We start from the raw sequence: 27,577 nt of genomic DNA on the forward strand, positions 1-27,577 counted from the left end.
GTTAAAAAGCTTATCCAAGTGTGTATAAAGTTACATGTTTTAAGGCTCAGGGAACCCAAAGGTGCTTGTGTGGCAGTGCCACTGGCAAGAATGTTTGAGGAATGGGGATGTAAGTGCAGGTGATCATAGAGTACAGGAGTTGGGAGGTCATGTTATGGCTATAGAGGACATTGGTTAGGCCACTGTTGGAATATTGCATGCAGTTCTGGTCTCTTTCCTATTGGAAAGATGTTGTGAAACTTGAAAGGGTCCGGAAAAGATTTACAAGGATGTTGCCAGGGTTGCAGGATTTGAGCTATAGGGAGAGGCTGAACAGGCTGGAGTTGTTTTCCCTGGAGTGTCGGAGGCTGAGGGGTGACCTTATAGAGGTTTACAAAATTATGAGGGGCATGAATAGGATAAACAGACACAGTCTTTTCCCTGGGGTTGGGGAGGGAAAAGTTATAAAAGAGACCTAAGGGGCAACTTTTTCATGCAGAGGGTGGTACATGTATGGAATGCGTTGCCAGAGGAAGTGGTGGAGGCTGGTACAATTACAACATTTAAAAGGCATCTGGATGGGTATATGAATAGGAACGGGATATGGGCCAGGTTCTGGCAGGTGGGACTAGATTGGGTTGGGATATCTGGTCGGCATGGACGAGTTGGACTGAAGGATCTGTTTCCATGCTGTACATCTCTATGACTCTATGACACACCAGCATTAGATATCAATTGATCCATTAGAGTCAAGCTGCCTGGTTTAAAATTTAAACATAACCTGGCTGTGAGCTGTCAATCAGCATTAATGAGTGCATTCTACATGGCAACACTGTACCAATCAGAACCCTCTTGGCAACCAATCAGTACTCTCCTATCATGCAGAATGACTGTTGATTTTCCCTTTATGTTTATATTCTTGCAAATGATTCTGATGAATCAAGACACAAGCTTCAACAAATGTGTCCTTTCTCAGCAATACTCTGTACTGACTAACAACTTTTTTTTAGATGACTGAAACCCCACTGAAATTAAAATCTTGAATGTCATCAGGAGAAGGAGATATTAGTAAATTATAGAATTTCTAACCATGTTTTCTCACCTGATGATATTATCCACATGCACACTGTCTATTTTTTAATCAAAATTTTTGCTGTTTTATTGGAGAATGTATCCATGTAAAGCTAGTGATTTGGTGCTTGGTGAAAATAATGGAAAAAATTTTATATGAATGGACAAGTTATTTGTATGGTAATATCGCACAACAAACTCTGCGGTTTCCAATATAATCCTGCAGGGGTGAATAGAAACTTGAGATAAAGCGAGAAAGAGTTTTCAGAGACTTCATGAACTGCGGCTGTAATTAGCAAATATTGGAATTTGATTCTAAAACCATCAGATTTAGAGGATTAGAGCTACCCCATAAGCAGTGGCTGATTCTTATAAACTGTTTACTGTTACTGATTTACGCTGTTACTTATTTTGACTTTTCTCTCTTTCCCATCCCCAATTTTGCTGCTGTATCATTTTAACATCGCTCGTTTAAATGGCTTCCCATTCTGCATATCGGCCTATTTGACCACAGACTGCATCACAACGGAAGTCAGCTGTCAACAAGATCGGGGTGTGAACAGAGACGGTGGGGAGGAAATGAAGTCCAAGGGCAGTGATGGTGACATTTTCCTTTAGTAAAGTGTATAATCATCTGTTACAGAACTGAAGGATCCACAAGATTTGGATATATAGCAGGCTGGATTTGTGATGGACAGGATGTCTAACAAACATGTAATTAACTGCCAGAGTGTGAAATGTATAAGGAAGAACATGTTCAATGTGTACACCACAGAGTATTTAGCAGGAATGGTGTATCACAGATAGGGGTATTTACCAATTTGATCTTGCCCACTTTGCACAGTTGTTGAATTTCACCTGCTATGTAACAAAATTTACTTTTTAAAATTCCCTCATGGGATTTGGGCTGAAACAGTTTTTATTGCCTTGAGAAGGTGGTGGTGAGCTGCCTTCTTAAACCGCTGCAGGTAGAGATACAATGCCATCAGGAGGAAGTTCTAGGATTTTGACTTGATGACACTGAAGGTAATGGTGATGTATTTCCTAGTCCGGAAATTGCTGGACCATTAATTTTTTTTAAAAAAACAGAGATTTGGCTGAACTTTCCCGTTAGAAATGCTGCGACTAGTACATTATTGAGGAATGTTGTGCTATGTTACAGACATTTGTCCTGATTTTATGATGGCCAAGTCGTCAATTTTTCAATGTGGTAGGGATTTGGGTGTCAGGACGCTGTGGAATCCTGATGTGGCAGACTCTGAGGAAATTGCCATGGAATTGAAGGTTCTTCATTCTTCTAAATTCCAGGCCCAAACCTACTCAACCCCAACCCACATAAGATACAGGTTTACAACCACCAGCTTAAGGTGAAGAGAGGTGGTGTGGGAAATGGATTTAAATAAGGTTTTGTTGGTTCCCTATCCTTCAACAACAAAATGTGCTTTCTGTCAGGTGGCAGCTGTCTGGAGGAATCCGCGCTGTTTGTATGGAGTGCCCTCAGTTGGCACTTCAGGATGGTTAATTGACTACCTCTCACTGCTTGTCCACACTCTCCACCATCTTTCACGCCGCCGCCCTACCTCCGCCTTACCACCTCAAGCACAGTTACAGTACCTCTGAAGCAGCATCAATCAAAATAAACCGGAGTGGAAAGGATATCACTGGAACAGTGCACTGTACAGTAAAGTGTCCTTTACAATTTGAGAATCCAATGTTGGAGGTCAATGGCCTTTTGCTTTTAAAATGGGACTCTGGTGTTTCTGGAATTGTGACTAGTACGATGGCAGGTTGACCATTAAAATCATCTGCCAAGTGATCCCTGCTTTGAAGTCAGTGGGCAAATGCTGTGTCTCTGGTCTATACTTTACAGAAAGCATTACCACGTTGCCACAAACATATCAACACCCACTCCCCAATAAAAAGATGGATGTTATGCCTTAAGTGTTTGCCTGTGAATGCTGCTGAATGACAGTAATCTCTCTGCCTGAGACAGGCAAACAAAGGGAATCAAGAGGCCTAATGTAAAGCAGGATTTTAAGATGAAGGAATGGGAATATTGTATGTTTTGTTAGATGACACCACCATTGCAATACAATGTGGAAACAGTGTCGTATTGATTTTAAAGAGACTGGAGTCTTTGAGCCAAACAAATTTTGGCACAGAAAGAAATTATTCATCTCATTATTCCATACCAGGAGCTTCCATTAACTTTAATTCCATACTCTTTAACATTTCTTTTCTTCAAGTCATTATCCGGATCCCTCTCAAATGTCATGATCAACTGAGATTGAATAGTCAATTGTGATAAAGCATTTCATATTCTCATAACCTTTACATCAAAAACAACTCTTCCACCCTCCCTGCGTATAATCCAAAGTTGTCTTGTCAATTGACCATTAACTGTCAGCATGACAAAAGCCTGCCTTTTCACAGTCTCTTTAACAGTCCCCCTTTCTCTCAATGTACTCAGCTTGTATTTTATATGATGCATTGTGTTGTCGCATGCAGTTTCAATACTTATGCAGCATGCCAGGATAAAACAGCATGTTAAACTTAGCATGTTATCAAAGAACACAGCTCATTGACTTCGACAGTATAACACTGAGACCAGTAACAGAACTGCAACAATAAAATCTGAAAGCAATGACCATCTTTCGTGGTATGTTTTATATCATTTCTGGACACTTCTCAATTTTTTTACTGAATAGTTTATTACTGACTGATGTTTTCGCTGGTGGGAGACAATACAAGATAATCACTAATAAATGCATAAGATATTCAGAAAAACATACATTGGAGCCAACCCTGTGAGTGTTTGGAATGTGGAAATCATTGCCCATGTTCACATTAATTTCTCAAATAAAAGTAAACTATTGCAGCTACTAGAAATTTGAAACAAGCTCACAAATTGCTGGAGAAATACAGCAAGTCTGGCAGCAGTTATGCTGAGTGAAACAGAAAAAAAGTCGAACTGAACTCAAAGTGTTAACTGTGCGTTCTCTCTCCACGTTTGCTGCCAGGCCTGCTGATTTTCTCCAGCATTCTCTGTGTTTGTCTCACATTAATTTCTTTTTGGTGTGTGTCTTCCATTGCCTGGGCCTTTAAGATGAAGCTGCTCAGGGTGAAGGGAGTGATGCTTATGAGGCAAGTTACCCAGTTGCTGCATGATCATGGACCTCAGAGAGAACATTGTTCAATGTCTCTTAGAGTAGTCGAGGTGAATAGCACAATGATCTTTAAGGGAAGCTAGATAAATGCATGGGGTGGGGGAGAAGTAACATTTAAAAAGTGCTGTTGAAGTGAGAGAGGGAGGTTGTGAGGATGATGTGGAGTACAAGTACTGACAAAGATCAGATGACTTCACTAGCAAGATCCTGTGCTGCACGCTCCAATCTCTCCTTATGGTGCTGATGAACAGTACAGTACAGCCTTAAGGTTATAATATGCATATTTTCCATAATATTCTGCAAAACTAATAAATGAATATTTTAGATTAGATTCCCTATAGTGTGGAAACAGGCCCTTTAGCCCAACAAGTCCACACTGATCCTCTGAAGAGCAACCCACTCCCCACTGAGTAATACACCTACCACTATGGGCAATTTAGCATGGTCAATTCACCTGACCTGCACATCTTTGGACTGTGGGAGGACACTGGAGCACCCAGACATGGGGAGAACGTGCAAACTCCACACAGCCAGTCACCCAAGGCTGGAATTGAACCCAGGTCTCTGGTGCTGTGAGGCAGCAGTGCTAACCACCATGCTGCCCCTAATTGCACGAGTAGGGGAGGCAATAGTGTAGTGGTAATGTCATTGGACTAGCAACTTGAAGATCCAAGCCAGTGCTCTCAGCTTTGTCCATTTCCCACCATGGCAGATGACCAAATTAGATTTCAATAATGTTCTGGAATAAAAAGATAGTAATGGTGACCAGGTTACTTCTGTTGATTGTCGTAAATCCGTCTGGTTCACCAACATGCGTTTTGAAAAGGAAGCCTGCTCTCCACACACCTGGTATGACTCCAAACCCACAACAATATGGTTGACTCTCAACTCGCAGCAGGTAATGAATGCTAGCCTTACCAATAATGCACATTTCCTGAGAAATGAACATATTAAAAACAAACAAAGAAAATTCAATCATGGGTGCAAGTGTCACTACTAAGGAGAAAATCTGTTTTCCATTCCAAGTTGCCCTGAAGAAGGTGATGTCCTTATCTTCTCGAATTGCTGCTTTCCATGTGTTGAATGTCCATCCACACTGATACTAGGGAGGGCATTCCAAGAATTTAACCCAGTGAGCCTGAAGGAAAGGGAAATCATTTTTGGCTCAAATTTGTGTAACCTGGAGATAAACTTGTGCTTCATGCACAAATCCATTAGATCATGGTAACCATTTTTATGTGCAGCAAGATTCCACAGATGAGATCCCAGTAATGTGAACCACCCGCCAACTTATTTTCACTGGAGTCAGTGAAGGAAAGAACTTTGTTCAAGACACCAAGCAGCTCTCTGCTGTTGTTTGGGAAGTGCTTTGGAATCCTTAACAGCAACGCGAGGTGAGACTTCTGAACAATATCTCAACGAATGGGCAGGACTTTCAACAATGCAACATCAGAACAGCAGTTAGAATTAGAATCCCTACAGTGTGGAAACAGGCCCTTCAGCCCAACAAGTCCACACCAATCCTCCAAAGAGTAACAGATCCAGACCCACTCCCCTACATTTGCCCCTGACCAATGCACCAAACCAAAATATCCCTGAATACTATGGGCAGGTTAGCATGGCCAATTCACCATAACCTGCACACTTTTGGACTGTGGGAGGAAACCCTCACAGGCACAGGAAGAATGTGCAAAGCTGGAATTGAACCTGTGCCCCTGGTGCTGTGAGGCAGCAGTGCTAACCACTGGGCCACCATGTCACCCAGGGTGCATTCATTTGGACCCTGACTCCATTTGCCGGAAGACATGAGGCCCAGCAACTGAACCACGCTGACTATTCTTGCTGCAGAAAGGTAAGGTATGAGTCAGTTCACTTTATCACTTGGCATCATTTTAGTCTATGAAAATTCTCACCAAGGCTTATCATTTTGGTGAATTGTAATTACTTTTACATCTATTGCTATATCTCGGCTCCCTCATGACCGAGCTAGATGCAATGAGTGGAACCTCCCAGCCCCAGAGATGCTGAGACTAGAGATTTGAAGAAAACTTGATGTGGCATGATGGAAGCATAACACCACCACCTTCTCACCTCCACGTGAATTCAGATCAGGGTGGGACAAATCTTCCCACTCACTCCCTGTTGCCAATTTGTTAAAAATCAATCCCAAAAGCTGAAGGATGTTATTTGCTTGTCGTGCATGTGTCAGCTTTTTAAGTAGGAGAAAGTGAGGACAGCAGATGCTGGAGATCAGAGCTGAAAAATGTGTTGCTGGAAAAGCGCAGCCGGTCAGGCAGCATCCAAGGAGCAGCAGAATCGATGTTTCGGGCATAAACCCTTCTTCAGGAATGAGGAGGGTGTGCCAAGCAGGCTAAGATAAAAGGTAGGGAGGAGGGACTTGGGGGAGGGGCATTGGGTATTCAATAGGTGGAAGGAGGTTAAGGTGAGGGTGATAGGCCAGAGAGGGGGTGGGGTTGGAGAGGTCGGGAAGAAGATTGCAGGTCAAGAAGGTGGTGCTGAGTCCGAGGGTTGGGACTGAGAAAAGGTGGGGGGAGGGGAAATGAGGAAGCTGGAGAAATCTGCATTCATCCCTTGTGGTTGGAGGGTTCCTAGGCGGAAGATGAGGCGCTCTTCCTCCAGGCATCGTGTTGCTCTGGTCTGGCGATGGAGGAGGCCAAGGACTTGCATGTCCTTGGCGGAGTGGGAGGGGGAGTTAAAGAGTTCAGCCACGGGGCGGTTAGGTTGGTTGGTGTGTATGTCCTAGAGGTGTTCTCTGAAACATTCCACAAGTAGGCGGCCTGTCTCCCCAATGTAGAGGAGGCTACATCAGGTGCCGCGGATGCAGTAAATGATGTGTGTGGAGGTGCAGGTGAATTTGTGACAGATATGGAAGGATCCCTTGGGGCCTTGGAGGGAAGTGAGAGGGGAGGTGTGGGCGCAAGTTTTGCATTTCTTGCAGTTGCAGGGGAAAGTGCCGGGAGTGGAGGTTGGGTTGGTGAGGGGTGTGGACCTGATGAAGGAGTTGCAGAGGGACTGGTTTTTCTGGAACGCTGATATGGGAGGGGAGGGAAATATATCCCTGGTTGTGGGGTCCGTTTGGAGGTGGCAGAAATGACGAAGGATAATACGATGTATCTGGAGGTTGGTGGGGTGGTAGGTGAGAACCAGTGGGGTTCTGTCCTGGTAGCGATTGGAGGGGCGGGGTTCAAGGGCGGAGGAGCGGGAAGTGAAGGAGATGTGGTGGGGAGCATCGTCAACCACGTCTGAGGAGAAATTGCAGTCTTTGAAGAAGGAGGCCTTCTGGGTTGTTCGGTATTAGAATTGATCCTCCTGGAAGCAGATGCAGCGGAGGCGAAGGAATTGGGAATATGGGATGGCGTTTTTACAGGGGGCAGGGTGGGAGGAGGTGTAATCTAGGTAGCTGTGGGAGTCGGTCGGTTTATAGTAAACGTCCGTGTTGAGTCGGTCGTCCGAGATAGAAATGGAGAGGTCTAGGAAGGGGAGGGAGGAGTCTGAGACGGTCCAGGTAAATTTGAGGTCGGGGCTTTTTAAGCAGTCTGGTTGAGAGCCAGCATTGGAAGAATGGGGTGAATGGCCTCTTCCAGTTCATTTGGACCCATGAAAGTCTACATGCACTCACAGATGATCACGCAGTCCTTAAAATTTCAGGGAAACCGCTTACATGATTAAATCCCACATCCTGAGCTGAGTCTTGCTGGAAAGATTTCAACATGAAGAGCTACATTTCATTCTCATACACAGGCCTGTCATGCTTTATGAATCCACCATCCTGTTCTTATTTAAATGATTTAATTCCAATTAACTCTCCATAGTCTATTCTGCAGAGTTGAAACTTTTGTGAGATATGTCGTTTTCCCATTCTGAGATGATGGCTTCAAACGATTCCCCTCCCTATTTACCTTGTTGCTGAATAGTGCTGCCCTCTATATTATTTGAGAAGTCAAAAATGCATTATCTAGTGCTTTAGTGGGCTGACAATCCTTTTTGTTTGACCATGATGTTATATTTAGCCAGAATTGATTATGTCTAATATCCCAAAAGCCCTCCAAGCTTTCTTTGATATGAATGGAAGTGCTTTTTAAGGTCCAGGGTGTTCCTGAATCAGGTCATTTCCTCCACAGCAGTTAGCCAGTAGTTTCGCAGTGTCTCACACTGGGAGTTCAAAACCTATGATGCGAGATCACCTGCACACAGACTGACAGCCTCTGGGTTTGTCCAAGTGGCACCGAGTATGAACTTTGACCAAGGTCGAAACCTTGCACAAATCTCTGCTCTGTTCCATGGTTAACTTTTAATGTTATATAAGGCATTATATAAGTGCAAATTGTTGCTTTTTTGTGGATTTTGCAATTTAATAGAATGTGATGGCCCATCTTTTAAGTTTAGGCACTAGCTGTAATAATCCTATGACTTTAGCCCATATCGACCTTGTAAAAGTAAGGATGCACACAATGCCATCATAGGCCAAGAGGCTACAATATGAATTTAAGTCTATAGTAGACCTATAATGGGGAAATGTAAGATTTGCCAATGTTCATTGATGTGGTCTTCATTGTTACAGTCCAGCACTGTGTCACCTACAGTACCAGCCAAACAGAAACCAACTATGAACCATCAAACGGGCTTGGGCTCTTCTCTATAGAACAGCGATGGCTCAGGGGGTGACGTGATGGAAGATCTTTCACGTTTTGTGAGGTCAGTGGGTTACAAACAGTGAGGATGCTTCCATTGTCCAATTTCAAAACTTTGCGCTGTAAACATCATAGTTAGTAACAAACTCAGTAAATAATTCAGAAGAAACTCTACACAGGGAATGATTTGAAGGCAATCTCCACCATAGGGGTATATGATGACCTGCAACAATAGGTCATGGGAACCAGTTTCAACATTGATTTGCAACAAGTTCTTTACACAATGGGCCAGTTCTGCAAGTTGTGAAAGCTGGATTGTTTTGTTTTGCTATTTGTACATGGGATGTGCGCATCACTGCCGAGACACTTCCGAGTTTAGAAGACTGAGAGGGGATCTGATTGAGACGTATAAGATTATGAAAGGATTGGACACTCTGGCAGCAGGAAACATGTTTCCGCTGATGGGTGAGTGCCGAACCAGAGGACACAGCTTAAAAATACGGGGTAGACCATTTAGGACAGAGATGAGGAGAAACTTCTTCACCCAGAGAGTGGTGGCTGTGTGGAATGCTCTGCCCCAGAGGACAGTGGAGGCCCAGTCTCTGGATTCATTTAAGAAAGAGTTGGATAAAGCTCTCAAAGATAGTGGAATAAAGGGTTATGAAGATAAGGCAGGGAGCAGATACTGATTAGGAATGATCAGCCATGATCATATTGAATGGTGGTGCAGGCTCGAAGGGCTGAATGGCCTAGTCCTGCACCTATTGTCAATTGTCTATTGTCTATTGACAAGCATTTATTGGCTATCATTATTTGTCCTATGGTACATTCTTCTGCAGCATGGGGAACCTGATAGTAAAAAGGAGAATGGATTGAGGGTAGTGCATTGGGGAAAGTGGGATTCATAAGAATATAAGAACATTAGAAATTGGAACGTTAGAACATTTAGCTGCTTAATCCCGCCCTGCTGTTCTGTAAGATTATGGCTGATCTACCCAAGATCCCAACTTCCTTTTCACACCAGCTCCTCATAACCCTCAACACATCATTATTTTAAAAAATCAATTCACTTCCTCTTTAAATACTTTCAGTGATCTAGCCTCCTTTAGAATCCCAGACACTCTCTGCCCTCTGGGAGGGAAAAAATCCTTTCTATCTCAATTTAAATGAATAACCCCATTTTCTGTAACTATGTTGCCAAGTTTGAGAATGCCCCCCACATTAGAGGAAACATCTTCTCAACATCTGCCCTATTAGGCTCCTTCAGAATCTTATATGTGTCAATAAGATTATTGTATCCCTGGTTAGAGACTCTCTCTCACTTGTGGAAACATTAGTCACAGGGTTTAACCCACAGTGGCTTCAGTAAAGGAAGGGCTACATTTGTTATAGTTACTTCCTTTCAGATGTAAGACTGGAAGTTGGAAGACCTGATGAGGCTGTACACAGGACCCTTGGCAATGCAAGCCTGCTTCCTAACTAGAATAGTTAGTTTTTGGACAGTTTACATTCAGTAGAGGGATGGTAGGGAGTGGACAATCAGGGCTGAGAATGAATTTGATTGAGTGAGATGCCAGGAGAGAGGTGCTCAGTGTACCTGGAATTTGGTGGTGGTACGGTAGATAATGGTGGGGGGGAGGGAGGGAGGAGAAGGACATTGCTGCTTGGTAGCAGTTTTAACATGAAGCCACAAGGAGCTTTCCTGTTTAGCATTTGATTAGATTAGATTACTTTACAGTGTGGAAACAGGCCCTTTGGCCCAACAAGTCCACACCGACCCGCCGAAGCGCAACCCACCCATACCCCTACATTTACCCCTTACCTAACACTACGGGCAATTTAGCATGGCCAATTCACCTGACCCGCACATCTTTGGGCTGTGGGAGGAAACCGGAGCACCCGGAGGAAACCCACGCAGACACGGGGAGAACGTGCAAACTCCACACAGTCAGTCGCCTGAGTTGGGAATTGAACCCGGGTCTCAGACGCTGTGAGACAGCAGTGCTAACCACTGTGCCACCGTGCCGCCCTAATTTGATTAAACTACATGTTGATGTCTATACCAGAATTTCCGTAAGGTGCTTCCTGGTGCATGTGAAACTCTGTTCTGAATTGACAAATTGCAAAATTTACCCCATGTGGTCCTATGTAAAAGATCATAAGCATTTAAGAGGCTATTTGGCCTATCAAACCCGTTCCATTATTCAGTACAATGGTTGATCTTACAACCTCAACATCACCTTCCTGTCTTACCCTCATATCCCTTCAGAGAAACATTAAAAAAAGGAGCAGGAGTAAGCCATCCAGCTCTTTAAGCCTGTTCCACAATTCAATATGATCATGGCTGATCATCCAATTCAGTAACCTGTTCCTGCTTTCGCTCCACACTCTTTTGATCTCTTTATCCCTAAGGACTATATCTGACTCTCTTTGGAAAGCATTCAATATTTTATCCTTCACTACTTTTGGTGGCAGAGAATTCCACAAGCTCACCAATCTCTCGGTGAAGACCTCAATCCTAAAGGATATGCCCTCTATCCTTAGACTGTGACCTTTGGTTCTGGACAGCCTGGAAATCAGGAACATCCTTCATGCCATTAAAGTCTTCATGTGCAGAATCTTCTGTCCTTTGAAAAATTTCAGGCATCGGAAACATTTCCAGGAAGCGATCCCATAAGAACCAGAGATATGTTGACAGGGGGAGATGGCCGGAAATGGTCAAGTAAACCAGAGTGGGTGGGTTCCCACAGTTAGGCGGAAGTAGGAACTGCAGATGCTGGAGATTAGAGTCAAGATTAGAGTGGTGCTGGAAAAGCACAGCAGGTCAGGCAGCATCCGAGGAGTAGGAAAATTGACGTTTCTGGCAAAAGACCTTCATCAGGAATGATATCCTGTTGAAAGGCATTCCTGATGAAGGGCTTTTGCCGGAAACGTCGATTTTCCTGCTCCTTGGATGCTGCCGGAACTGCTGTGCTTTTCCAACACCATTCTAATCCTGGGTTCCCACATCTGATCCACCCCAACCCACCCCTCTCTGCTTTGACATTTCAGCCTTACAGCTCACATTGGCATTAACAGTAGTTATGAGTTTACAATGTTACTGTGGATCAGGTGTCACGTAGGGCGGGCCAATCAAGAACAGCAGATTTATCCCCTAAAAGGCATTAGTAAGCGAGTTTTATGAAAATTTGTAGCTCAGGTTGGGGTTCTGGATGTAGGTTGGCTCACTGAGCTGGAAGGTATTTTTCAGATGTTTCGTCACCATATTAGGTGCCATCCTCAGTGGGCCTCCAGATGAAGCACTGCTGATACTTATTCTCAGCGGGTGGTCAATGGGGTCCAAGTCAATGTGTTTGTTGATAGAGTTCCAGTGGGAATGGTATGTTTCTAGGAATTCTTGTGCGTGTCTCTCTCTTTGGCAGTCAAAGTGATATTCTTCCTTATCTGTATGTAAGGATACTAGTGAAAGAAGGTCATGTCATTTTGTGGCTAGTTGATGTTCATGTATCCTGATGGCTAGTTTTCTGCCTGTTTGTCCAATGTAGTGTTTGTTACAGTCTTTGCACGGTATTTTGTAAATGACATTAGTTTTGCTTGTTGTCTGTATAGGGTCTTTCAAGTTCATTAGCTGCTGTTTTAGTGTGTTGGTGGGTTTGTGGGCTACCATGATGCCAAGGGGGCTGAGTAGTCTGGCAGTCATTTCCGAGATGTCTTTGATGGAGGGGAGAAAAGGGACAGGAAATAACATCACCACAGGAAATGACATCACCAACCCACAGAAAGCAAGAAACATCAGCAATGCTTCATTCGGAGGTTCACTGAAAATGTTACCTAATATGGTGATGAAATGTCTGAAAATGTATCTTCTAGCTCAGTGAGCAAACCTACATCCAGAGGGCACTAGTTTGATGAATTTTGATAATTTATGATGATAACTTCACAGTCACTATTGCTGGGAGACTAGCTTATACCAGATTTTCCTTTTTTTTTCATTTATTCATGGAATGTGGGAATTTCTGGCTGGGCCAGCATTTATTGCCCATCTCTAATTTCCTGTGAAATGTGTGGCTTGTTCAGCCTTTCAGAGGGCAGTTAGGAATCGGCCATATTGCTGTGGGTCTGGAGTCACAAGTAGACCAGACCAAGTCAGGATGGCAGAATTCCTTCCATTAAGGGCATTAGTGAATTAGTTTTTATGACAATCAACAGTGTAAGGCCATCTAATGGTTGCCATTCGGTTAGCTTTTTAATCTGAGATTTTATTGAATTCAAATTTCACCAGTCGGATGTGAGCCAAGTATCCAGAACACCAACCTGGATTGGTAGCAGCTTGCCTTCGAATTTCCTCACTGGCTACATGGGCTTCTGGGGCCTGTGCACATCAGTGACTTCTGGAAGTGGAAGACAATGTTGTGATTTCCTTGTACGGAACTTCGGAACAACTATGTGTGAGTGCAGCCGTGCAGTTTGGAGGGAACATTGATTATTAATCCAGTGATATCATCACTATGCCAGCACCTCCCCCTTTAGCTTGAGTTTGATTCCACCCAGCTGTCATGGTGCAATTGGAACCACTATCTCCAGAAGATCCTGGATTAATAGTCCTGGATTACCACAACATGGCCATATGTTCATAAGAGTGACTGATCTTTGACTGCTAATCATCCACAGCTCTCTGAGGGAGAGAATTCCACTGATTCACAAACCCCAAATTAACACATTTCTTTTCAACCCAATACCAAACAGTTGACTCTTTTCCCTAAAACATGATCCCAAATTTGATCCATGGCAAACAGCTTCATTGAATCCCCTGAATCTGTTGAAGGAAGCATACCAGCTGTGTGCTTTAGATTCCTAACATGATCAGGATTGTTTAAGAGCGAATTTAATTGTGTGCTGATTAATATTGAAGATTTTTGTGAAGTTAATGGAAAGGAATTATATCCACTTGCAGGAGTCTCAGTAATCAAAGGGCACACACTTAAGACAATTGACAGTGTACATGATTTGGAGGTGCTGGTGTTGGACTGGGGTGTACAAAATTAAAAATCACACAACTGCATGTTATAGTCCATAAGGTTTATTCGGAAGCACTAGCTTTTGGAGCACTAACCTTCATTAGGTGGTTGTGGAGAATAAGATTGTAAGACACAGAATTTATTGCAAAGGTTTAGTATGATGCAACCAGAATTATAAATTGAAAAGGACCTGGATTGTTTGTTAAGTCTAAAAGATGAGAGAATTGATCAACAATCCAGGTCTTTTTCAATCTATCATTTCACTTGCATCACACTGTAAACTTTAAGTATAAATTTTGTGTCTTACGATCTTATCCTCCACAACCGCCTGATGAAGGACCAATCCTCAGAAAGCTAGTGCTTCCAAATAAACCTGTTGGACTAAAACCTGTTGTTGTGCGATTTTTAACTTTGTGTATGACGTTGTGTATAATATTGGCTTCCTTACTTAAGGAAGGATGGAACTGCACTTGAAGCAGTTCAGAGAATGTTCAGTAGAATGCACCTGGAATAGACAGGCCACCGATCAAGGATGATATTTCATATCTCCTGGAGTTTACAAGAGCATGAGATGACTTGGCTGAAAGTGATTGAGATGTATAAAATGCTAAAGGGGATCGATAAGGTGGACGTTGATCAGATGCTCCCCCTTTTGGGACAGTCTCGAGCAATAGTGAGAGGCGATAGGTTCAAAGCTGAGATGAGAAGCAACTGCTTCTCTCAGAGGATTGTGAATCTGTGGAGCTCACTGCCCCGGAGTGCAAAGAAGGCAGAATCAATCAATACATTCAAGAAAGAAAGCGATGTGTTTCTGATGAAGAGCAGGTGGGAAAGTGGAGTTGAGGCCGGGATAAGGTCAACCATGTTCATGTTAAATGCACAGTGGACTCAAAGTGCTGAGTTGCCTATTCCTGCTGCTTAACCCTATGCCCCTATGAAACATGAGATCCTGAGGAGTCTTTACAGGGTACATATAGAAAATATATTTCCTCTTGTGGAAGAACTAAGGGTTACAATTTAAAAATAAGGGATCACTATCTGAGACAGTGTTAGGAGATTAGATTAGATTACTTACAGTGTGGAAACAGGCCCTTCGGCCCAACAAGTCCACACCGACCTGCCGAAGCGCAACCCACCCATACCCCTACATATACCCCTTACCTAACACTACGGGGAATTTAGCATGGCCAATTCACCTGACCCGCACATTTTTGGACTGTGGGAGGAGATCACTCTCCCTTCTGCAGGCTGTGAGTCTTTGGAAGTTTCTTCCTTTAAAGGCTTTAGAAACAGAGTCTTTGAATATTTTTGAAACAGAGGTGGACAGATTCTATATAAACAAGAGAGTGAAACGTTACCCTATGTGAAGTGATCAGATTGGTCTTGATCTAATTCTTCTGTTGATATAAAGGCTGTAGAGGGCTGAAAAGAAACAGGAAGAGGCCATCATGTTATTTCAATATTTTTGTTATTGTTCTGTAAGGTCATGATTGACCTTCCTCTTTGGCGTCATATGCACATTATCCCCACAATTATTGCTTCCTCTCTTGGCTTCTTTGTTCATTCATGGGATGTGGGCAATGCTGTCCACCCTTCATTGTTCTTGGGAAGTTGCTGGTGATCCACCTCCTTAAACTATTGCAGTCCATGGGAGAGGGTAGGTATAATTTCAATATTTTTAGGAAGGCAGAAAATGAGCTGATTTTACCCCAGTTGCAACTTGTGTCCCGGACTCTCAGCTTAAAAATCTGGCACTTAATCGACTGGACTACCTGGCTCTGAAACATTGAAATTTTTTTTTTAATTCATGGTTTTTGAGTCTTTCTTGAATGGAGCCATAGAGATGTACAGCACAGAAAGAGACCCTTTGGTCCATGCTGACCAGATATCCAAAGTTAATCTAGTCCCAACTGCCAGCATTTGGCCCATATCCCTCTAAATCCTCCCTATTCATATACCCATTCAGAACATGTTTAATTGTACTATCCTCCACCTCTTCCTCTGGCAGCTCATTCCATACACACATCACCCTCAGTGTGAAACATTTGCCCTGTAGGTCTTTTTAAAATCTTTCTCCTCTCACCTTAAACCTGTCGCCTCTGGTTTGGACTCTCCTATTCTGGGAGAAAGACCCTGACTATTCACCATACCCATGCCCCTAATGATTTTAGAACTCTTCCAACTCTTCCTCTATTCGGTCATCCCTCAGCCTCCAATGCTCCGGGAAATTTAGACCCAGCCTATTCAGCCTCTTCCTATAGGTCAAACCTAGCCCAGAGCTGAAGGATTTCCATTAGGAAACATTGAAAAATCTAGAGCTGGTGTTGTTAGCGAAGTATTTGATAGAGTTGTTCAGAATCATGAATGATTCAGTAATGTCAGAAGAAGCTTTATCCAATGGCACGAAGGTCATGAACAAGAGGATTCAAATTGTTTGAAGTATTGGAGTTGACAGGGGAAGCAACTTACAGAATGCTTGTGGCTATCCTTAATTCTGGTCTCGTAGTTCTAGGTCCAAATCTCACCTGTCCTGGTGGCATGATGCAATGTATCCAAAGAGCTTGATTTGATTTATTTTTGTTTTAGGAACTTCATTCTTACATGGCAAGCTGGTGTGATTTACAATTCACTGCTTGAATGCATAGTGGAAGCAGATTCAATGCGAAATTTCAAAAGGCGAGTGGATACAAACTTGAAAAGGTAACATTTTTCTGTCAAAAATAATCAGGGACTGGGGCTAGATATACGTGTGTTTCATGGATCCATCACAGGCATGAAGGACCGAATGAACTCTTTATGTACTCTTCGCAAAAATCAGGACTGCAGATACTGGAGATTAGAGTCAAAATTAGAGTGGTGCTGGAAATGCACAGCAGGTCAAGCAGCATCCGAGGAGCAGGAAAATCAATGTTTCAGGCAGGAGCCCTCATTCCTGATGAAGGACTCCCGCCTGAAACATCAATTTTCCTGCTGCTTGAATGCTGCCTGACCTACTGTGCTTTTCCAACATCACTCTAATCTAGTCTCAGTGCACTCTGCCATTCCACTGTGTATACTTGCTCTCTCCAACCACTCATTTATCTAGATATTTGTGATTTTGAGTCAGAATCGAACCTTGAAGATTATATTTTGATCATCATATTTTGTCCCCCTCCACCAAAATGTTTAGATCAGTAATGAAGGCTTATTTATACATAAGCGTCGACGAATGAGTATAGAAACTGGATTCCATTTCAACACATCAACAAACAACAGGAAAGCATGCTTTAGAACTCATTGTAATAAAATGTTGGGTTAAATCGAGCCTCTGACAATGGAGAACTCTTCCAACTATAGCCTAAAGTTTTCATGTAATATTATTACTGTAGAGGAAGTTGTCACAAATACCCAAAAGATATGTGTGGTAAAATGCTTTGACAGCAGGGTTAGAGCATTACAAAATAAACATTACAGCACAGTTCTAAAGAACTAGATGTAGACACAAAGGGGTTTGGGGATTCATATCCTGAGACCTTTGAAGTTGGCAAGCCATATTGTCTTGAGTTTTGTGCTCCTGGGTCAGAAACATAGAGTCAGGATATTCCTGGCTTGGCGAATTCTTACTGGGGAAGAGAAAGCTCTGATTTTCCTTTCAAAGTGGCATTGATTGACAGGTTAGAATTTAATTGGAGTCATTTCAGCCAGCTCCTGAGTGAATTCAGAGGCTGGTTGGTGAAGAGGAAGGCCTTAGTGCACTGGCATTTCATTGACGCAATGAAAACAGGACTCAACCAAGGACCGCTCTGCAGTCCTCACCTCTCATGCCCTGCTGACACTCTCCCTGCCATATCCATGCCAGCTCATTCCACCTCATGCAACCTACCTATACCTTGGGGATTCTGTATATCCCCTCTGCCCACCTATGCCCCATGACCCATATCCAAGGCCTTTTCTAACCCTTATGCCACCTTGGTGGCAACCCATCCCCCAACCATCCAGTACATTTTGCAATGCACCTACCATGCCAGCTCACCCAGGACCCATCATAGGCAGATCTCAGAACTAATGCTGAGATTAAATAAAGTTTGTAAGGGTCTTATTATGAGTGTAACTGAAGGAATGCACAGGTATTCAAGCCTCACTATTCCATGAGTCATACTAAAAGTGTAAATATTTGAATAAATCACCAAAATGATCGATCAGGGTCACTTTTGTACTACTATCCAGAGTGAAAGGAATTTCCATCAGTCTTCTTTAATGAACTCAAAAATAACTAATTTACTTTAAGCAAATAAGTTATAAGTTATCCTTTCAACAGGTTGCATAAAATGGTTAACAGATTCTAGATTAGAATGGTGCTGGAAAAGCACAGCAGTTCAGGCAGCAACAGAGGAACAGGAAAATCGACATTTCGGGCAAAAGCCCTTCATCAGGATTCAAGCTTGTTTTTACCTAAAATGGTTAACAAATAACCTACTTTGATTAGGCCATATCCCCTTCATGCCAAACACACACACGCATCTATAGACAGACAAGACATAATAAGTTTTGTAGAGATATAATGGGTTTTTAGTGGTGGGCAAGCCTGAGGGACAGGATGTACGTGTATTTGGAAAGGCAAGGACTGATTAGGGATAGTCAACTTGGCTTTGTGCATGGGAAATCGTGTCTCACAAACTTGATTGAGTTTTTTGAAGAAGTAACAAGGAAGATTGATGAGGGCAGAGCGGTAGATGTGATCTATATGGACTTCAGTAAGGCGTTCGACAAGTTTCTCCATGGGAGACTGATTAGCAAAGTTAGATCTCATGGAATACAGGGAGAACTAGCCATTTGGATACAGAACTGGCTCAAAAGAAGAAGACGGAGGATGGTGGTGGAGGGTTGTTTTCAGACTGGAGGCCTGTGACCAGTGGAGTGCCACAAGGATTGGTGCTGGGTCCTCTACATTTTGTTATTTACATAAATGATTTGGATACGAGCATAAGAGGTACAGTTAGTAAGTTTGCAGATGACACCAAAATTGGAGGTGTAGTGAACAGTGAAGAGGGATACCTCAGATTACAACAGGATCTTGACCAGATGAGCCAATGGGCTGAGAAGTGGCAGATGGAGTTTAATTCAGATAAATGCGAGGTGCTGCATTTTGTGAAAGCAAATCTTAGCAGGACTTATACACTTAATGGTAAGGTTCTAGGGAGTGCTGCTTAACGAAGAGACCTTGGAGTGCAGGTTCAAAGTTCCTTGAAAGTGGGGTCGCAGGTAGATAAGATAGTGTAGAAGGCGTTTGGTATGCTTTCCTTTATTGACCAGAGTATTGAGTACAGGAATTGGGAGGTCATGTTGCGGCTGTACAGGATATTGGTTAGGCCACTGTTGCAATATTGCATGCAATTCTGGTCTCCTTCCTATCGGAAAGATGTTGTGAAACTTGAAAGGGTTCAAAAAAGATGTACAAGGATGTTGTCAGGTTGGAGGATCTGAGCTTTCGGGAGAGGCTGAACAGGCTGTGGCTGTTTTCCTGGAGCGTCGGAGGCTGAGGGGTGACCTTATAGAGGTTTACAAAATTATGAGGGGCATGGATAGGATAAGTAGACAAAATCTTTTTCCTGTGGTCAGGGAGGGCATAGGTTTCGGGTGAGAGAGGAAGGATAGAAAAGAGACCTAAGGGGCAACTTTTTCATGCAGAGCTGCCAGAGGGTGTGGTGGAGGCTGGTACAATTGCAACATTTAAGAGGCATTTGGATGGGTATATGAATAAGAAGGGTTTGGAGGGATATGGGCTGGGTGCTGGCAGGTGGGACTAGATTGGGTTGGGATATCTGGTTGGCATGGATGGGTTGGACCGAAGGGTCTGTTTCCATGCTGTACATCTCTATGACTGTACATAGAGAGTCTATGACTCTAAGCAAAAAGGAACTCACTCTTGTGGGTCAAATGTTTGAATTCAGAAGAAAAGATCAGTTTACTTCTGACAGTTCTTTCGAAAGAGATCCAAAAACTGACATTCACAGAATGATGTAAGGTCTTCAGATAATGTTGCATGCACAGGTAGGAAACAATTAAGTATTCTGATTTTTGAAACTGTATCACATTTTCCAAGCACATCACTAAGAGATTTTTAAGTTAGGTTTATTTTATGTGTTTTTACCAAAAGCTTCTTCAACTAACCTGACCACATTTCAGTCTGTGAGAAAACATAGCAACTTCAACCCAGAGATTTTTTCTCCCAATCTGAAAAGAAATTCAGGTCTTATCTTTCTTAAAAACTTGTCAGGTACATTGCCCAAAATATTTTTTTCCCAGCGAACAGCAGATAACCTACTGTTTAATATTTTTGGGATTTGCCATTTCAAAGAAATTGCGTGTCAAATCTTTTTTCCCACTTCAAAGAGTTTATAACCACTTAGAGCTGGCAATCAAACTGTGGACTGACAAGCACCCCACTGTCATAATGTAAGGTTGCGAAACCAGTCGTGTAGCTCTAATCCTGTAATGGTGTACTCCAACAGAGTGGTGAAGCAAGTTATTTTGTTTCAAGTGCTGCAGACAGTTTATTTCAAGTATCTAAAGGGCAGGAGATGGCAACTGTTTGTCATCTCACTGTTCTTTTGACAGATCAGAGAGCAATTTTGACAGTTCTTTTGACAGTTTGATAATCAGCTTTCTTGACAGTTCCAATGAGCTTGACAGTTTCCATCAGTTTATGCACTACTTATGCATGTTCATGTCTATGTTTAACAATGTCAAATTACCTCTCCCAAAGTGTAGCTAGTTGGAAAGGGCAGCTCACTTCTGCTGAAGGTTCCCAGGATCATATCCAAAAGCATGTCCTACTTTACACACTTTAGAACTTTTCCTACCAGGCTTAATGTACACACTTCATGTTCTGGATGTGCCACATGTGAAAATCAAAACAGTTTGAGGTCAGCTACCCTTTAGGAGAAAGTGAGGACTGCAATGCTGGAGGCCTGATGAATGGCTTGTGCCCGATGCGTCAATGCTCCTGTTCCTCGGATGCTACTGACTGACTGTGCTTTTCCAGCACCACTCTCTCTACTTGTAAGTTACCCTTTAACATATACAGTTGCCTCAGTGAGCCATGGATATTCAAATTAGATTAGATTCCCAGAGTGTGGAAGTAGGTCCTTCAGCCAAACCAGTCCACTGCCAGCCCTCTGAACAGTAACCCACCCAGACCCAGTTCCCTCTGACTAATACAGCTAACACTATAGGCGATTTTAGCATGACTAATTCACCTGACCTGCACACCTTTTAACTATGGGAGGAGACCGAAGCCAGCCAGAGGAAACCCACGCAGACAGGGGGAGAATGTACAAACTCCACACTGGCAGTCGCCTCAGCCTGGAATTGAACCTGAGACCCTGCTGCTGTGAGGCAGCAGTGCTAACCACTGAGCCACCGTGCCACCCTAGAACCTGCCCTTCATTTGATCTCCCCAGTTAACAACAAAAATATCGATTTGTGTGTTGGGGGCTGCAACTTCTGGGCTTATGTCTTTCCTGCCTTTGAGCATAATGATGGAGAGCCTTTCTACCTGAATGAAAATTGAGAAGCTGGTCAACAAAACACATCAATATCTACAGCAGCCTTCGGCCGCCTGGGAAAAAGCATGTTTGATGACAACAACTTCAGATCTGACACCAATCTCATGGTTTACAGAGCTGTGGTGGTTCTCACCTTAACATGTGGCTCTGAGACATGGACAATTTACAGTAGATACCTCAAGGTACTGGAGCAGTACCACCAATGCTGTCTGTGCAAGATCCTGTGAATTCACTAATATCCTCAACCAGGCCAACATCAAGGCACTGACCTTCTGCCTGATTGGCTATGGGTTGGGCCTGTTATCTGAATAACCAACACAAGACTCCCCAGGCATGTCATAGTCATAGAGTCATAGAGATGTACAGCATGGAAACAGAACCTTCAGTCCAACCCGTCCATGCCGACCAGATATTCCAACCCAATCTAGTCCCACTTGCCAGCACCCAGCCCATATCCCTCCAAACCCTTCCCATCCAAATGCCTCTTAAATGTTGCAATTGTGTCAGCCTCCACCACATCCTCTGGCAGTTCATTCCATTCCCGTACCACCCTCTGTGTGAAAAAGTTGCCCCATAGGTGTCTTTTATATCTTTCACCTCTCATCCTAAACCTATACCCTCTAGTTCTGGACTCCTCAACCCCAGGGAGAAGACTTTGTCTATTTATCCTGTCCATGTCCCTCATAATTTTGTAAACCTCTATAAGGTCACCCCTCAAACTCTGACACTCCAGGTGCTCTACTCCCAGCTCCAAAATGGCAGGGGATAGAGGAAGCACCTCAGGGATACCCTCAAGGCCTAACTGGTGAAGTGTGGCATTCCCACAGACACCTGGGAATCACTTACCCAAGACCGTTTAAAGTGAAGGAGGAGCATCCGGGAAGGTGTCTAGCACTTTGAGACATGCCATTGGGAAGAAGTGGAAGCCAAGTGAAAGCAATGCCCCACCCACTGCCCTCCTGTGACTACCTTCTGTCCCAAGTGTAACAGAACCTACAGAAACTGCAACAGACTTTCTGGCCACCAACGGACTCACCCTGAGATGAGAGGAGAGTCATCCTTGTGTGCGAGGGACTGCCAATGAAAGAATGAGGAAAAATAAATGGGATGTTAGATTTCATAAACAAAGTTTTGAGCAGCAATGTAGGGAAAGTTTACTGAGGCTAGGGAATGACAAGGGTATGAGACAAGAATTCATAAGAATGGATTGGGGAGCATTATTCAAGGCATAGTTGGCAGAAAGACAATTGTGCACATTTAAAGAATGTGTACAAGAATTACAACAAATCCAGTGCAAGAGTTCAACCATGACTTACAAAAGAAATTAGCAATGGTATTTAATACAAAATGAGCAGAGAGAGCAGCAAACCTGAGAATTGGGAGAATTTTAGAATTCAGCAAAAGTGATCAAAAGGTTTGATCAAGAGGGGAAAAAATAGAGAATGAGAGTGAAGTTGCATAGAACGTAGCATCCGATTGGGCAGCGTGGTGGCCCAGTTGTCAGCATTGCTGCCTCACGGGATCTGGGTGACTGTCTGTGTGGAGTTTACACATTCTCCCCACGTCTGAGTGCGTTTCCTCAGTTTTAAGGATCGTGCATGAACATATTGACTGGCTGGCAGGCTCAAAGTCTGAACGGCCTACTCCTGCTCCCGACTTCTACGCATTTATGCTTTTTAAATATTGTGTGAAACTCAGTATTCCATCCAGTCCAAAGATGTGCAGGTTAGGTGAATTGGCCAAGCTAAATTGCCGACAGTGCGAAGGGATGTGGAGGTTAGGTACATTAGTCGGGGAAATGTAGGGTAATGGGGCTGGGGGGGAATACTCTTTGGAGGGTTGGTATGGACTTGTTGGGCCGACGAGCCTGTTTCCACACTGTAGGGATTCTAATTCTAGTCCTAAAGGCTTCTAGAAATATATGAAGGATAAAGATTAGTCAAAATAAATGTAAGTCCCTCACAGTCAGAAGCTAGGGAAATGATAATGAAGGTCAAGGAAATGGCAGAAGAATTGAACAGATACTTGAATGAAAATTGTGCATGGGATGTAGGAATTGCTAGCTAGGCCATGATATAGTTTATGTCCCTAGTTGCCCAGTGGGCATTTAATCGTCAACTGCGTTGCTCTGTTTTTTCAGGCACATGTATCTAGACCAGGTAAGGATGGCAGATCTCCTTCCCTAATGGACATTAATGAACGAGGTGCATTTACAATGAACAGTGGCCAACATTAAGACTTGACATTTTATTCCAGGTTTTATTTTTATTGTAGTCATATTTCATTTTGGCTCTGTCTTTGTAAAAAAGACTGCAAATATCCTCCCGGAAATCTTAGGGAGCCAAAGGTGAATTGGAGGGTCGGAATTGAAGAAAATAATTATCCAAAGACTTTAAAAATGGTGGCAGGGAAATTAATAGGGTTAAGGAGATGGCATGAACATATCGATTGGAGGGGCAGGCTCAAAGTCTGAAAGGCCTACTCCTGCTGCTGACTTCTATGCGTTTATGCATTGTTAATATTTTCTGAAGCTCAGTATTCCATCCAGTTCTGGTCACCAGTCCTCAAGAAAGAATGATGGTCTGAAGGATAAATTGTTCAGAATGACTCCAAGAATGAAGAATTTTAGTTATAGGTTAGAATGGAGATGTTCTTCCTGAAGCAAATGGAATTGAGGGGTGATTTGATAGTGATGCATGGAACTGTATCAGATAGACAAAGAAAAGCATTCCTATTAATTGATCGTGCAGGCACTAGGGGGACCCAGATTTAAGTTTTGGGGCAAAAAGGTCAAATTCTAATATTATTTCTAATATTCGGGGGCATGCATTTAAGGTGAGAATGGGAAGGTTCAAAGGAGATGTGAGGGGCAGGTGTTTTATACAAAAAGTTGTAGCACTGTGGAATGTGCTGCTGGGGTAGTGGTGGAGTCAGATACGAAAGGTTTATTAGGTAAGCACATGAAGAAACAATGAATGAAGGGATTTGGACCATGGGCAGGCAGAAGGGATCAATTGAATTTGGCATTATGCTCGGCATAATATATTGGGCGGAAGGGCCTGTTCATATGCTGTACTGTTCTATGTTCTATGTTCTAGGTGCAAGGAGGATATGAGGACAAATTATTTTATGCTACAAATACTGTTGACTTAGAATTTAAGGTTGGAAGAAGACGAGGTGCTCAGTAATTGCAAAAGAAATTTGGATTGACACTTGGGAGATAAGACTGTATAGCTACCGGATGCAATGAGGGAATTGCTCTTCACAGGGCTAGCATGGACATGATGGATTGAGTGACCTCCATATTTGCTGTAAAGACTCCCATAACTCCATGGCTGACTCTAATTCTCTCCAGGCAAAAGTGAGGACTGCAGATGCTGGAGATCAGAGTCTAGATTAGAATGGTGCTGGAGTAGTCCTGATGAGGGGTTTTTGCCCAAAATGTTAATTTTCCTGCTCCTTGGATGCTGCCTGGCCTACTGTGCTTTTCCAGCACCATTCTAATTTAGAGCCTAATTCTCTCCAGTTCTTTCAGAAGAGTTGATTTATACATTCTAATGTCCCAGTATTCCAGGATTTCCTTAGTGCCCAGTTAGTCTCTAAATCTCAACCTTGAATACACTGAGTATCCGCAGGTTCAGAAATCCTAAGGAAAATGAATTTCTCCCAACCTCAGTCGTTAATGGCTGACCACTTATCCAAAGACTATGAATCCTGGCAAGGGACTCTGAGACATTCTTGCAGACCTATGTTTTCAAGCCCTCACTTAATTTTACATTCTTTCTGCTCTTTGCTGGGTTTCTTTTCATCTTTGTACATTTGATGCCCGAAGTCATTCTCTTTCCTGGGCTTTGATCTGACGATCAGTTCATAATTTATCTGCTTTCTTTATTTCCTTTAAATGTTCCCCTTGTTCTTTTCTTTCACTAATTTGTTCTGGCTCTGCTGCATTTCAGTGCTGGAGCTCTGAGCCATTGTTCCTTTTGTTGTCCATATGTTTGCTTGGCTGAAACTCCCAGTGACTGAAATCGCAGCTGGTATCAGAGGGTGACAGTTAGATTCAGCCTACCCAGAAACGACGGAGACGTTACTGAAGGAACGGGTGGAGAAGGTGCCTGCGGCATTGCATGGCTCTGACAAGCCTGAGTCTGTCTTCATTCTCAGTGACTGGCCAATGACAAGAATTCCCCTCGATGCCATGAGCAAGTGTAGACTAAAGCCAGTTAGTTGCTAAGTTTTGAGAATGGACATTATTGAGGAAGACGTAAAATAGTCAACGAAATATTTCTTTTGTCTCCCAGTTACCACAACGTGATCTGTGAATAAACGAAGGTGACTGTGCAGAAATGACTTGGTGCATTGTAATGCCTGTTGTTGCTCACACAAAGAAATGTACCTTCTTTGTGTTCAATTTGCATTGAGCTCTGAAAGTTTGTTTGGGATTTATATGCATATATTTGAATGCTTGGTTTGCATCAATATTTGTAAACATGTGCATGTGTGTCTTTTAATGCGTTGTGCATGTGTGTGTGTGTGTGTGCACATTTACATACGTGTGTGTACATTTGTGCGAGTGTGGGTATGTATCTGTGTATATGTGGATGGGCTAGGGAGCGGCAGTGGGGTATGCCATTGTGAGAGGGTAGGGATGTAAAATAGCAAGAGGAGGTGGAGACTGGACTGCCTATCTCTTTCTCATCTACATGGCATTGTACCAATGGCAGGGAAGGTGGTGGATGCCTGCTCTTCTACGCAGAAGCTGATTGCGTCACCTAAATGATCCCTGCTCGCCATCGCAGTCCATGGGTCTGCTGAGTCATGGGGGGGCTTCCAGGGGACCACTCTGGTCCCACTGCAGGCTCAGTTGGGGAGGCCCTCCTAATTCTCCCTATGGACAGACTCCAAAAGGAGCCTTCATCTCTGCTTCCCCTCAGCTAAGTGCAGTCCCATTAAATGTCTGTACAAATGTCTGTACATTTATATATATGCCTCTATGTGTAGTGCACCTGTATAATGTCTGTGTATGTTTGCATGCATGTCGAAGCATGGACATATGTGTGTGTCTGTTCATGTGTGTACATGTGTTTGTGAGTATGCAGTTTAATGCACAAATGTGTGTGCATGGGGCACACGTGCATGTATGCCAACGCATGTGCAACGGCATATACCTATGTGTGTGTGTTGTGTGTATGTGCAAATGAGCATGAATGTGTGTGCATGGTAGGCACCCCCTGATGGGTTGAAATCTGCTTTCAACATATTCGGAGGTGAATTCAATCCCCAAAATGCCTAGGAACAAGCAATCACAGTAGGGGTCGATTGGAGAAAGTTTGTCACTGTACATGGCATGATCAGAATCTCTCAGGAGCTGCTCCTGCAAGCACAGAATGTTTTTCTTCCTTACCAGCACCAGTGAACACATCAGAGGCAAACGCGGGAGGGAAATGTGGCCTGGCAGGAAGTGAAATAGTAAGTGAAAGGCCAGAGAGGTGGGGGTTGCTAGGCTCTGGACATTGAGATAAAGAGAGGGAGGCTGCAATGTGGGGAAGAAAGATTGTAAAGGGAACAGTTTACACCAGGCAAAGGAATACTCAGCTAAACAGCAGTGTGGGAAACTTGCAAGAGTAATAAACTCTTGACTAATGAGTGGTGATTCTGAAACTTAAGGCTGCAAACATTCAGACGATACCATATTCATAGAACCCATACAGTGTGGAAACAGGTAATTCAGCCCAAGAAGTTTACAGCAATCCTCTAAAGAGCATTCCACCCAGAAACACCTCCTACGATATAACCCTGCATTTCCCATGGCTAATCACCTCACCTGCATATCCCTAGACACTGGAGTAATTTAGCATGGCCAATCCACCTACACTGTATCCCTGGGAAGAAATTGCAGCACCAAGGGAGACAGAGAACATGCAAATTCCACACAAACAGTTGCGCAAGGGTGGATTTGAACCTGGGTCACTGGCACTGTGAGGCAGCAGTGCTAACCATGGAGCTATTGTGTTATCCTCTTTGGGAAGCTATGTTGGTTGCTATTATAATGATCAAATTGTCAATTGTCAAATTGAAGTCTGAGATGCAATCAAATGACCAGGTACTACATTGATAAAATCTTCCGGCTTTGTACAGATGTA

General features: G+C 43.3%; 1 protein-coding gene across 1 annotated transcript in view; it reads left to right on the plus strand.

Moving 5' to 3' along the window:
* p2ry1 (purinergic receptor P2Y1) overlaps window positions 1–3,702 on the plus strand; it is a 38,833-nt gene extending 35,131 nt beyond the window's left edge. The window contains exon 3 of the mRNA XM_060834581.1: window positions 1,565–3,702. The gene's annotated coding sequence lies outside the window, so the exon portion shown is untranslated. The remainder of the gene's footprint in view (window positions 1–1,564) is intronic.
* The last annotated feature ends 23,875 nt before the right edge of the window (window positions 3,703–27,577 follow it).

This window comes from Hemiscyllium ocellatum, chromosome 13 (genome assembly GCF_020745735.1).
Source record: "Hemiscyllium ocellatum isolate sHemOce1 chromosome 13, sHemOce1.pat.X.cur, whole genome shotgun sequence".
NCBI lineage: Eukaryota > Metazoa > Chordata > Chondrichthyes > Orectolobiformes > Hemiscylliidae > Hemiscyllium > Hemiscyllium ocellatum.